Here is a 12055-nt window from a genome sequence, read left to right on the forward strand (position 1 = left end):
ACATTGCACAAACTGAAAAAAATAATGCAAAATGATCAGAATAGCAAACAACGTGGTCACGGATCAAAATACAATAAGCGTGAATCAAGAAATAACAAGCATGAATATAAACTTTAAACGCATTAAAAGTTATTTTGCACAAAACTTGTTAGTTTAGTTAACTTATGGTCATGCTTTCTTAAAAAGTATGTTTTCCTTGGTTTTATTACTCTGTACTTTGTGCTCTCTTGCATTTTCTGTTCATTTTTTACTCTTTTGTACGTTTGTGCTGTTTTTCTCTTCGCTCTTCTTTCTATGTTGTGCGCTTGCTTTCCCAAATGTTGCAGTTCCAGTTTCATGTAAATTAGGGCGGGCTTAAGTGTCACCATTGGTCCACTAGTTCTAGATTGACAGCTACTCCTCTAGCCAATCAATCGAAGAGGGGAGTTGACGTCCATATTATTTGTTTTGGTTCAGTGTTCTGTCACATACTGTGGCTGTAGTAATTGCACAATGAAGTAACAGAAGAACACTTTAATTACAAAATAACTCAGAACATGTAGGAGATTACAGGAATAATGCCATGGACACAACCACATAGACATAAATAACAATGAAGAGAGGAAACTAAGGGCTTATCTACACATAACTAAATAATTAACAAAACTAGAAGCAGCAGAATGCATAACTTAATCAGGAACCATGGAGAATAACAAAGAACATAGGCAAACAGGATCAGGGAAAACAAAACCAAAACACAATGAAACTAAACAGAACTAAACTTAACCCTGACAAATGCCTATTTTTTTTAAATATTTTTTTATTATGAAATAAGGAAATAAATGAAGTTCAATTAAATGTACCTTATGCTAAAACCCTAAAATTACCTAAACCACTCAAGTACTGTAGTTCTAGTACAAATTAAACAATTAAGCACATTTCTAACAGGAGAGGTAGAATGATGGTGAATTGTGATCTATTGATATATAAAGGTGCAGGGATGAGGTGAGCAGGTAGGGAAAGTCCAAAGGGTGATCGAGGGAGGCGCTGGAGACCATCTTGGACGAGGGCTCTGGAACGGAGGCGGCAATCTTGAGACGAGGCTCTGGAATGTCGGTGGCCATCTTGGGATGAGCCTCTGGAATGGCAGTCTCAGCAGGACAAGACTCTGGAAGGGCAGTCTCAGCAGTATGAGACTCTGAAAGGGTGGCGACCATCCTGGGACGAAGAATTAGGCGTGCCCACCATCGTGGCTGGAAACTCCCCTCTTTCCATTTTTTCAGTTTTGGTCCGACCTTCTGTTACGGATGCAGACACAGGAGAAGTAGAATGATGGTGAATGGTGATTTATTGATAAATAAAGGTGCAGGGATGAGGTGAGCAGGTAGGGAAAGTCCAAAGGGTGATCGAGGAAGGTGCTGGAGACAGGGAGATCACTGGAGGGATCACGGGAGATTGCCGGAGACAGGGTAATGAGTACACATAACACAAATAAAAAACACACATTGTGCCTTTATAGTGGCAGTGATGAGGGTGATGATGAGGTGCAGATGTGAGTAATTGTAGATGATGTGCAGGTGGGGATCAGGAGGGATGCCGGGAAGTGTAGTGAAGAGGATGGTGGCAAGGGTGATCTGTGACAAAGAGTAAATTAAAGTTTCCAGTAAATATCAGTAAAGTCATTAAAATAGAAAATATGGAAATATATTTTGTATTATTTTTCTCTTGGTTCTGGTCTTGGTAATGACTCATATATAACATTTATCTTATTAATTATAGAAGACCATTATTTATGCATTATAAAGGATTGTGAGGCCAACATTTGAGTTGATACTGTTTGACCATTAACTATTGCTTAACTATTGGACATAAACTATTGGTTCAATAAATGTGAGAATTTCTGCTATTTTGCTATTTTTGGCAAAACATCAATTTGGGGCATTAAGAGAATTGTAATTTTCAAAGAAAGTTTCTGCAGAAAGTAAGACTTGATTGGACTAACCAAATGTATGCATGTAATGTGATTTCTGCCAAAACATTTTTAATAATTTAAAATAGATACATTTTGCATTATATCTGAGGCTCATGAGACTTCATAACCAAATTAATCAAGACAAAAGAAAAATGTAGCAATACAAGAGATTATAAAGTCTTCCCATCAAAGACATGAAATATTGTTTCCAAGATGTAACCACAAACTATTTTCAAACTTCAGTTGAAATGCCTGTTCATCTTGTAATGAAATACAAGCCTTTCTGAATGAGTGGGTACATAATATACATTACTGTGTACAAAGCGGATTTGGCTTATATAAACCTGCATTTGTACAAATGAGCATATGTGCATTTAATCAAATCAAAACCGCCTGAAGCTACTGTGACTAATACATGCACTGTTTACTTTTCTTATATTGGTACATGAAAAAATGGAAGGACCTAAAAAAACAAAAAAAAGAGCATATGTGCATATATATATATATATATATATATATATATATATATATATATATATATATATATATATATAAATGGTCTTAAATACTTTTCCAGTACTGTTCTCATCTTTGGCTTATCAAAACCTACTCCTGACAGTTTTATGAGTTGTCTGTGGAAAAACAAGAGAGCATTTTGGAACTTTGTGTTTTGACCAGTGTTCAGCTTTCCCTATAAATTATGGGGCAGAATGAAAGAAAGACCAAAAGCATTTACAGAAGACAGACCATAAGCATGATTTGGGAACCTGTTGTTCTGATAAAAGATTTGTGCCAAACATTGGAACCCATTAGCTTCTGAAATATGGAAAAGGTATAATGGTTCCAATAATTACTTGATGCTGATGTTGTATCACTTTAAAATGACTTTTTTTGGAGCTTGACAGTCCAGAGGGCCTCGCTGACAAAGGGGTATCTTCTCTGCTGACGTGATCTCATCTACTAGGCCTACGTGTGATTCTACAAGCTGATAAAGGGTGGTAATGTTTTATGAGATTGTGCTGTGTTTTAACCCCTAATAAAGAATTGTGTGATAACTGTTATTATGGTGTACTATTCTCTGAGCCCTAGGTCCTATACCCAATAGCATAGGTCCTATACCCAAACCTATATTTTCTATCTTTATTATATATATAATTTATTTATAATTTTTAATTTATTTATTTTTATGTCTTGCCTGAATTACTTGTTAATTTTTTTATTATTATTTTACAAGTAGCCTATACAATTTTGTGTAATGAGCTATAAGTTCACCGCAACTTATCCAACAACCTAAAGATAAATGATTATAGTTAGAAGATATTTCTGGTGTTATAAAATATTGCATATTAATTTTCTAAGCAAAATGTATATTTAAGTCAGAATTATTGTGCTCCTATTTTGCAAAAAGTTTAAGAAAACTTCTCCTGTTTAAGAAAAGCGTGCACACAAAATTATCTAGACTAGATAAACCTGGATCAAATTAGTAGGATTGTGTGAACATCAATTACCTTTTATGAAACCGCTTTAGCCCCAATTTATTTGTTAGGTTAATTCAAGTCAAGTTTGGAGTTTTATCCCCACTTTTATTAGCGTCTTTTATGAAACAGACCTCAGGTCATCTTCAAACTATCATTGTAAATAAAACAGAAGTTTGGACAAAATGCAGGCCTATCCTTCCTGGTTCATTTATAACATTCTGTTGACTATACAGTAAGTAACTTTGCAACTACATGTAAACTTATTCTAACCCTACCAGTCTACCAGACACTTGATCTTAGTTTTGTAAACAAAACAATGAAACTAGTAAATACATTTAAATATAAGATAGTTTTCATTTGTTTAACATTTTTGGCTACCAAACACTTCACATACTTCCATATGTGGTAGTAAAAATGTATTTTTGTTGTTATTTTTATTTATTTTTAATCGATTTTGGCAATACATCACTGTGAGAAACACACACACACACACACACGCACGCACGCACACACACACACACACACACACACACGTTGTGTTTTCATGTTTTATGGGGACTTTCCATAGACATAATGTTTTTTATACTGTATGCACAAACTGTATTTTCTATCCCCTTACACTAACCCTACCCCTAAATCTACCCATCACAGAAAACTTTCTGCATTTTTACATTTAAATATATATATATATATATATATATGATTTGTACTTTTTTGATTTTCTTATTTGCAAACTAGAAATGATATAAACAATCATGTATTTAACACATAACCAAACCACTAAATCAAAAACGTACATAAATCAAAATAGTTAATCAAAAAATTGTAACAATATAAATAATAAGTGAATAAATAAATAAATAAATAAATAAATAAATAAATAAATAAATAAATAAATAAATAAATAAATAAATAAAATAGTATGAAGTAAAAAAAAAAGAAGGTGTGTAGGGTGTTTCCAGCACCATAAGTTCCCACTAAGCTAAATCATATTTACAATGCCCATTATTTTATTTTCGTCTCACCACATGCCACTACTACTGCGGGTTACAGAAATGCAAAAAATTTGGCATTTTTACATTTTCAAAAAACATCACTCAGTATGACTGATAAGCTTTTTTCCTCATGGGGACCAAAAATTTTCCCACAATGACAAGGATTTCGGATATTGCCATCTTTGTGAGGACATTTTGTCCACATAATGTAGGGTTTACCAGCACCCCCACCCCCACCGCGTTCACACACATTTTCTGCAGGGAAAGAATACAGGGATGTATTGGTAGAGGAGAACAAAGGGAGTAGCCTAGTGAAAAGGTTGGGGGATGAGTAGGACCCTGGAGAATAGAGCGGCAGTTTCACAAGCACACTGAAGTGATCTGGTTGATCCGTGAAAGGAAGGGTTGACCTAGTTTTGCTCTGACGTGGTTATGGGTGATGGGCACAGACTAGTGATTTCTCTAGCAGACATGGCAGCCTTGCTCTAGGCATTTTTCTCAGTTCCAAAAGCAATGCCTTTAAAAGGGCATTGAGATGACATAAAATGTTAAGGTGATCTATGTGGTTGCTTGGTGGTTATTAGAAGAATAAAGGGTATTCTGGGTAGTTGGTATAGGGTTCTGGGTAATTGCTAAGGTGTTCTGATTAGTTGTTGATACATTGCTATGCCTAGTTGCCAGCATATTGCTCGATGGTTGCTTAATGACCCAAGTCAAAAGTCTCTGTGATATTCTGTTCTCTGGATATTTGAGACCTATTTTTAATGAAAGTCTATGAGATGCTTTTCACCTGTTTGGGGGGAGAGTCCTTAAAATACTGTCTGTTTCACAGGGAATTTTCTACCCGAAAATAATTGATAATTCTTGATCAGTATTTTTACCTTGTTTTCCAGTAAAACTAATCAACCTTAAAACAATTGTCATGATTCTGCCATCTAGTCTTTGATTTTCCCTGGTCTTGAGGCAGGATCATGACAGACCCATGTTTTATGTGCACACACATGGCCTTTTGCTGGGCCATGTGCTTGTGTTGTCTCGTCATCTAGCCCCGCCCTCCTTGTTATCCTTGTTTAGTCATTATTGTTTCCCCATTATCACCTGTTGCCCTCATCATTTGTTCCCTATTTAATCCCCTCATGTCTGCTGTCTTGTGTTGGTTCATTGTCAAACATTGTGTGATCTACCTGTGAGTATTCCTGTCAAGTGGATTGTCTAGTGAAGTTCTGCTCTTGTATTTGCCGTTTGTTTATTGTCTAGTTAATTGTATAGTCATAGTCTAGTTTTTGTTACTCTTTATTTGCCCTGCCTATGTTTTGCCCCCTCGTGGGTTTTGTTTTCCCTGTTTTCTGTCACCAATAAACCTTGTGTCCTGCAAACTGTCTGCGATTGGGTTCATCCTTCACCCTCATAACAAGCAAAATTATAATTTTTTTTTTAGAGAATATAGTTTGACTTTTTTGACTCCACATCCTAATTTTCTTTTTTCTTTTAATTGAAAATTTTGAATTCCCCCCCCTGCTTTTTCAGGAAATGCAGGGCATGCTACTCCAGAGGATGCTAAAGTTGTATAATTGCATAAGATTGTATGTGCTAAGGGTGTTCTGGGAGGTTATGGAGGATTACTGCTAGATGATTACTTACTGGCCCAAGTCAAAAGATGCCACCCTAAAGTCCACAGGTGATAACATAACCTGCAATAAAGTCTACCATTGCTTAGAAAAGTAATACCAATCTCCCATTATCAAGCCTTTGAAATGTACAAGTTTTTAAAAATGCTAATAGTGATCTCAGCAGATCTAACTTACGCAGATGAAAGTCAGCATGATAAATCACTTTGTAATTATAGGCAACTGAGAGCCATCCACTGTGTTCATTGTGTTACCAAGGAAACGAGAAATCAAATGGTTTCTGATGGGAGGTGGTAAATATAGTTCCTGTTTACTGGAACTCTTGTATCATTAGTGCTTCATCACGACTGAGATCTCTCCATGAGTTACTTACTACACTACAGAGCCTAAAAGCTTCATACCACATGTAACAGACTCCTATTAACACTGTTCGTGATTCACCCAAGGCTTATAATAATGTCCCTTTCCACACTCTCAGAAAAAAAGGTACAATTTTGTACCAAAGAAGGTACAAACCCTTGTCACTGGGGCGGTACCTTTTACTGGTACAAAATTGTACCTTAATATAGAGGAACAAATTTGTTCCATTCCAGTTTGTACCTTAAAGGACATGATTTGTACCATGGGCAAACCAAAATGTACCTTTTGTTTTTAAAAACTTGTTGGTACAATATTGTACCTTTTATCAAAGGTACAAATTTGATCTCTTAAGGTACCGCCCCAGTGACAAGCCCCTTTGTACCTTAACTGTGTCAAATTTGTTCCTACGAGAAAGGCTATTTTTCTATTGAATAACAAGCACATTCAACAACTGAATCAAAAAGGCATCAATTTAATAATTTCTGTAAATACATATCAAATTCATAAGAACATTTGAATACTTTCATTCCAACTTACAGTAAAGTATATCTTTGTGTAAATACATCAAAGATTTCACAATACAATAAAGACTTAGCAAAATTAACAGAATATCACTTCTTTAAAAAGATTTGAAAGAATTTAAAATGCAAAAATGTTACAGTACATAAAATATATTTTCTTATCTACAACAAAGCTAGACTTGTTTTTTTCCCCCCACTTTTCACACAATACCCTTGCATTTATTTAACTTTTTAAAACACCATCATCCAACCGAACTGCTCGGCAATTTCAGATCCCTCCATTTTTACACTGCTGAAGATTCTCCTCTCACTGAAGACACGTCCAGTCAAGACATTCCCAAGATCTGCACAGTGAGTTGAGATAGCCGGTTCTTCCTGAACATAATGAAGAATCAATATTAGTAAAGACAGATGTAAATTTATTAAATTTATACTTCCAATGACAAGCTCAAATTTCACTTCTAGACTTAAAGGGATAGTTCACCTAGAACTGAAAATTCTGTCATTTACTCGCCCTCAAGTTTTTCCAAATCTGTTAACTTGAACAAAAAAGATATTTTGAGAATCGAAAATTAAACAGTTGATGGGGCCCCATTAACTTCCATAGAATATTTTTCATACTATGGAAGTCAATGGGGCCCCATTGACTGTTTCATTTTTTGGGTGAACTACACATCCTTCAACATCTCGTTTGGCATCCATGTAATGTGCTTCTATAACGGATTTCAGCTTAGCCAACCTCAAATTAACAACCTCAAAAACCTCAACCTGAAAATTATTTTGTTAATTACTCACCCTCATGTCATTTCACACCTGTAAGACCTTTGTTCATCTTCGGAACACAAATGAAGATATTTTTAATGAAATTCTGAGAGCTTTCTGTCCTTCCATTGGTAGCCTACGCAACTAACACATTCAAGGCCCAGAACGATAGGAAAGACATCATTGAAGTAATCCATGTGACTCCAGTGGTTTAACCAATTTTATGAAGCGATGCAGGTGCTTTGTTTTAGCAAAAAAACACAATTTAACACTTTATTTATTAGGGGGAGCACTACGACGCATGCGAATTGTGTTGACTCAAGACCGGGTGTTGTTCCATGAATGTGCTTTAGATAATATTATTTTGAAAATATAGAGGTAAATTATGCTTCTTTTTTTTTTTTTGGCAAAACAAAGCTTACATCGCTTCATAAAATTGAGGTTAAACCACTGGAGTCACTTGGATTAGTTTAATGGTGTCTTTACTACCTTTCTGGGGCTTGAATGTTTTAGTTGCGTAGGCTACCAATGGAGGAACAGAAAGCTCTTGGATTTCATCAAAAATATCTTCATTTGTGTTCCGAAGATAAACGATGGTCTTACAGGTTCGGAATGACATGAGGGTGTATAATTAATGACAGAATTAAAAAAAATTGCTGAACTATACCTTTAAGGAATCCTGGAAACACCTTAAATCAACCACAGCATGCATTAGGTCCATTTTCTGGAATAACTGAAATGCAGATAAGAAAACAATTTTCACACACAAAACAACTTTCTGCATTTTTACATTTCCCACAAAGTTTTAAATGATTCACTTAAAGCTTCATATAAAATACCCAGAAAAGTAAAATGTTAAACTAATCCATTTGAATTGAGAAGTTTGGTAAAAAATGTCTGAAGAGACTACCGCTTAGTATAATAAACAGATTAAATTTAGGATTTTATTCACATTTAAACATTGAACAAACAGAAGCTCAACCGCACTTGCTTTGACAAGCGAGAACAAACCTCAGTGGTTCTTGCGGAAGCTCAAGCGTGCTGCAAAACACATGAGAATGAACATCATCGGTTTTCGCACGTTTAGCAAACATGATTGAGCTTCTGTTTACTGCAACTGATGTGTGAATTGATGTATATTTTTATGTGAATAAAAGCCTAAATTAAATCTGTTCATCATATAAAATGATTGTATCTCTACAGAAAAACTTGGACTAAACTGCTCAATTCAAATTATTTTACGATCTCTTTATTATGGTAGCATTCAGGTATCAAAAGACATTTTGAAATTTAATATGCAAAATGGCAATGTAATATATAAAATGGCAATGTTCTTATTTAAATTTACATTTTCCATACCATATGTGCAATGTTTGGGGCAAAGTGACAATTCAAATTCAATAATATAATTAAATTAGCCATCTCCTACACTTGTTTTAACATATACCGGTAATTTAAACATATTACAAAATGATTAGAGATGTTTAAAGGCACAATTCACCAAAAATTAAAAAAACTCTGTCATTAATTATTCACTCTCATGTTGTTCCAAACCTGTAAGACTTTCGTTCATCTTTGGAACACAAATGAAGATCTTTTTAATGAAAACTGAGAGCTTTCTGTCCCCCCATTGACAGTCCATGCAACTAAAACTTTGATGCTTCAAAAAGTTCATAAAGAGATCGTAAGACCAATCCTTTTGAATCGAGCAGTTTACCGTAGTTCAAATTTTCATAAGACATGATCGCTTTATATGATGAACAGATTTCAGAAGCTCAACTGAACATGCTTGACACGTGAAAACAAACCTCTTTCTCAAACGTGCTGCGCAACACACGAGAATGAACCTCATTTGTTTTCGCATGTCAAGGGAACATGCTAGAGCTTCCTTTTACCGTATTATCTGATGTGAATTGATGAATAAAAGCCTAAATTCAACCTGTTCATCATACAGCACAAATTTTAGACTAAAACACTCAATTCATATGGATTAGTTTTACAATCACTTTAGGAACTTTTTAAAGCATCAAAGTGGTAGTTGCTTAGCTGTCTATGGGGGGTCAGAAAGCTCGTAATTGATGAAAGAATTTTCATTTTTGGGTGAACTAATTAACCCTTTAACATGTTCAACGTAAAACTGTAGCAAAATGATAATTTAAATGCTATTTTCCTTAATTGCATTTACACTCACAGTTAAGACACTTATGATTGCATTTTTATTAAATACCCACGATGAACGTGGCAAAATTCAATCTGGATTTTAAAAAAGGATTCCAAGATGATCTTTGCATCAAGTGCCTTAACTTTGAGTGTAAAAGCAACTAGGAAAAATAACCTAAATTATAGTTTTGCTATAATATTTGCTTGAACATTTTAAACATCTAATTTCTGTAATACATTTCATTTTCTATTTTTGAACTTAAAAAAATTCAATGTATGTTTTAATTTTATGTTAAAGCTAGTGTAGTAATGCAAATTATTATATTATTGATTTTGAATATTTTTTTGCTCCAGATGTTGCACATATCATATAGAAAATGTAAATATAAATACAGAAATACATTGCCATTTTACACATTACATTTCATATTGACATTTGGTACCGGTATGCTAACGTTACCATACTTTGTGAGTGTCAGAGTTTTAGGTGAATATACTTTCAGTTAAGTGACCGAAATCTTTCAGAGTTCATTTGAAGTGCAGTTACTGTGCTTTATCAAGATTGACATCACTCTGTCATTATGGCAAACATTTTGTCTTAGAAATATTCAACCTCATCAGAAAAAAGAATATCATAAGATTAAGAAACTCAAATAACACATTGTATTGATACTTGCCTCACAGCTGAGGACGCAGGAAGACTTTCAGATGACCAGCACTGACAGTTTACCATGCAGTTTACCCCATCATGATCTAAAAATCAAAGACACATGACATGTAACTTTATATTACTTAGGACAGAATCAGGTAACGTTAATCGCATTCAAAAACAGAATGAGTGATCAACTATTTTATCTGCGCACTGTTCGTTGGCGCTCAATCACGTTGTTCCAAAACCGCATAACTTACAGTATTGTGGACTAATGTAAAGTAGGCTACACCAGCATGGCACCTCTGGTTGAGCATTCATTTACAACAATAATGTTTTAAATGTGAACTTACGACACAGAAACTCAATTGCTTTAAAAATTATGCAGACGGCTATCACTGACTGGATTCGTACAAATAAGCTATTTAACGTTACACTCGCTATTATCATGTTGAGTAGCTGTAACGTTTTATACATTTTATTTGGTTAAACATAAACATAAAACCCACCTTAGAATTTCCTCTTCTCTTCGTCTTATAATTCGAGTCCAGCCACTAAAGTACTTCTGACGAGGGCGGAGGCCATGGCTTGTGGTGGTGCTCCGTGCTCGTAATCTGCTTCCCGAAGTTCCCGCTCTCCGGTCTATTTGAAAATGCAGTAACGGCTGCAGCAACCTTGGGCAATCAGTTTCATGTCGCCTAATAGCAAAGTTAACATTTAACAGTTAACGTTATGGTGGATAATGGAGAACAAACGCCATATATTGTACACGTGATGACTTAATAATAGTCAATAATTGCATTAAAAAAATTAAAAAGTGTAACGTTATAACTTACAAGTCAAATGGCTAAAAAGCATTTGGAGCAAAGCAACTCGCTAAAATAACGTTAAGTGGCTGAAACATTTATATTTTAGACTTGTGAACTAAATATATACATAAATTATAAGAACTCACCTTTAAATTTCGTCGTCTTCAAGTTTGATAAAATAATCTCGACCGCACTGCAGCCGTGTAGCTGCTTCCCGCTGTCAGTTCGGAAATTTCCGTGGCTGAAGCGATTTCGACCAATCAGTGTCTTGTTGCTATGCAAAATACTCAACACAGCAACCAATCATGAATGAAATAGTAATTTGGTCCATAACTGTACCCTTGATGTGAGAACAATTATGTACCTTCATTTCAATTGTACCTTAACAGGTACCAAACAGTATCATCAGTGGTCTTTCCTGTACCATTAAAGGTACTATTATTGAAAAGGTACAAAACTGTTCTTTGAGGAACATTATTTGTACCACCGTGTACCTTTTTTTCTGAGAGTGCATTTCATTAAAATATCGCCATTGCTCTTCAGTTAGAGCTTGTTTTTGTGAATGTGCAGTACATTTGTTATCATGTTGCAGTCTAATTCTATACTAAAACTCTATCCTTATGTTATTTTAAGGGGTAGTTAACTACTCAAACTACATGAATATGAGTAAATAATCATTTCATTTCATTTTTTTTTTTATTATCTATTGTTAGGGGGTAACAGTTTATGACCCAAGGACCAG

At 34.7% G+C, this 12055-nt stretch overlaps 1 long non-coding RNA gene across 1 annotated transcript; it reads right to left on the reverse strand.

The window, feature by feature from the left end:
• Window positions 1–6869: 6869 nt before the first annotated feature.
• Window positions 6870–11824, reverse strand: LOC311083947. Its single transcript, XR_014606393.1, has 5 exons — window positions 11460–11824; window positions 11014–11202; window positions 10533–10608; window positions 8363–8428; window positions 6870–7308 (listed from the first exon to the last, which is right to left on the reverse strand). It is a non-coding gene; the product is annotated as an uncharacterized lncRNA (long non-coding RNA).
• Window positions 11825–12055: the final 231 nt, after the last annotated feature.

The sequence above is a fragment of the Abramis brama genome (genome assembly GCF_963993115.1).
Source record: "Abramis brama genome assembly, chromosome: 5".
In the NCBI taxonomy this organism is placed as follows: Eukaryota; Metazoa; Chordata; class Actinopteri; order Cypriniformes; family Leuciscidae; genus Abramis; species Abramis brama.